At 56.1% G+C, this 2,217-nt stretch overlaps 1 non-coding gene across 1 annotated transcript; it reads left to right on the top strand.

The window, feature by feature from the left end:
* Positions 1-1,839: 1,839 nt before the first annotated feature.
* On the top strand, positions 1,840-1,913 carry TRNAT-UGU. The gene has a single exon. It is a non-coding gene; the product is annotated as a tRNA-Thr (tRNA).
* The last annotated feature ends 304 nt before the right edge of the window (positions 1,914-2,217 follow it).

The raw sequence follows: 2,217 nt of genomic DNA, 5'->3' as shown, positions 1-2,217 counted from the left end.
CTCTTGCCCTGCCCTCGGCTGCTCTGTGGCTTTTAAGCCTTCCCTTGGAGCCGTCAGTACCAGCCGCCTCTGCTCTAGGTGCCCAGAGGAGGAGAGGTCTGCTGGACTCTGTGACGAAGTGGGGGATTTTCTTAGGGTTTTCTGTGTTTTCCAGTGGTTCGCATGCACAGGGAGCGGGACTCAGTGTCCCCGGGTGTTACTGGTTTAACGAGGTGAGGGGAGAGGGAGTTTGTTGTTACAGAGGATCGGAGAGGGACTTGGGACCCTGGCTGATGGCCTGGAGGATGGAGACCCCAGCGACTGGTGACCTGGTGACCCGGACACCCAGCTCAGGAGTCACAGGCGGTTCTGGCCAGTGGGAGGACAATGGGCTGCGGGGAGAGGACCCCGTGACCAACCTGTTCCAGCCAGAGGGGGGCAGAGAGGGGAGGAGGCCCAGGCAACCCTGTTTACCTGGAGAAAAGACAATGGACAGAGGTGGGGCCTGGGGCCCGGGATATCGGAGGCCCAGCTGGGAAGCAGGGGGGCTCTGGGCTGGCGAGGGGAAGCAGGCAGAGCCCACCTGGCTGCAAGGGGACTGGGATGTGCTGTTACTGTGAGAGGCCAGGCCTGAGGCCCTGAGAGTTTCCTGTGCTGTGTTCAACTCTCAATAAACCCTCCTGTTTTATGCTGGCTGAGGGTCACTCCGGGCTAGAGAACAGGGGGCATCAACTCCTTCGGGGGTGAGGAGGCCCAGGGGTCCAGGCGCGTGGACTCCTGAGGGGCCGGCGAGAGACAGACGTGCTAAGGCTCAGAGAGGTGCGGCTCCAGGAGGTGGAGGGCCTGACCCCGAGAGAGTGGACCCCGTGAAGGGCTGTCGCACTGAAAGGGGCACCCCCCACGGACCGCACGGGGCCAAGAGTGGGCACGATCTGTGAGTCCGTGACAGGCAGTGACATCACAAAGGCCTTTTGCAGGACCTCAGACTATTGGCCAAAGGTGGTGGGGAGGTGGTGACCTCACAGACAGATGCTGACATCAGCCAGGCAGGACAGGGGCGAGGGGCCAGGGAAACCTCAGAGACCCCTGTGGCTTTGCTTCAGCAAGTCTCCTTCTCCAGGTCTCTCTTTGAGGACTGAGAGTATTCGGGTTCATAGACATGAGTGCCAGGAGGAACCTCTTTCGAGTTTTCTCCTTCCCTTTTCCTGATTTTACTAGAAAACAGCCGTCCCTGTTTAGAAGGTAAGAGCCTACTCTAGGGAAGGGGTGTCCTGGGGGTGTCACAGTTCGGATGCCGGTGCCCCCCCCATGTAAGGAAGTTCCCGCTACCCTGCTCTGTGTTCGCAGTGTGGGAGAGAGCAGCATCCACGGCAGTGATTTGCTCCTGGCTGCTGGAGCAGAGCAGCAGGCTCAGCTGTCAGAACTTCCCGGAGTGATGAAAGGGGAGGGGCCCATGGCTCTGTAGCAGGAATGCAGGGCAGGCGAGTTCACAGAGGGCATAGTGGGATACTGGAGGAGGCCAGTTATGGTGATATAATGAACAGCAGCGTCTACACTGACACTCTGTCACTTTAAGTTTGCTGCAAAAAGCTCATCGAAGTGGTTTTATTTGGTCACCAAAACAGGGCAGTTTTGTCACCAGATGTGGCATTGCAGTGCCAACCGAGGGAGCATAGTGTGTTTTTCACACACCTGAGCAATATAATTCTGCTGAAATAACTTTGTAGTGCAGACCTGGCCAAAGATTCACACACACACAGAGCTTGCAAGAAAAACCTCACCTGCTGCTCTGCTTTGTGGGGCCCAGGTGGGGATGCAGGGAGTCAGGTGTGAGCAGACACTCTACTTTAGCCACAGGCAGGCACCATGGTTTAGCTGGTTAAAGTACCTGTTTTGTAAACAGGAGATGCTGGGTTCAACTCCCAGTGGTGCCTTGTTGAGATGCTTTTAGAGCACCTGGTATTAGCTACTGTCAGAAGATAAAATACAGAGCTAGATGGACCTTTGGTCTAGCCCAGTGTGGTTTTTCTTATGGTTTAAATTACACTCACTGGCACTGATAATAGAGTTACTGAAAGTTTGGGAGTTAAGAGCTGATAGGTCAGTGGGCCAAGCCCCTTGCAGGTGGTCCCCTCCCTCTGGGACAGGGGCAGGTCTGGGCTCTTGCACCAAATGCTCATTGTGGCTTCCAGAATCTGTGGGCAGCTCATTTAGTTTACACACAGGGTTGAGTCCTTG

The sequence above is a fragment of the Mauremys reevesii genome, linkage group 17, assembly GCF_016161935.1.
Source record: "Mauremys reevesii isolate NIE-2019 linkage group 17, ASM1616193v1, whole genome shotgun sequence".
Lineage (NCBI taxonomy): Eukaryota > Metazoa > Chordata > Testudines > Geoemydidae > Mauremys > Mauremys reevesii.
The sequence above is the reverse complement of the archived record's forward strand: the minus strand, read 5'-3'. Positions and strand labels throughout refer to the sequence as shown.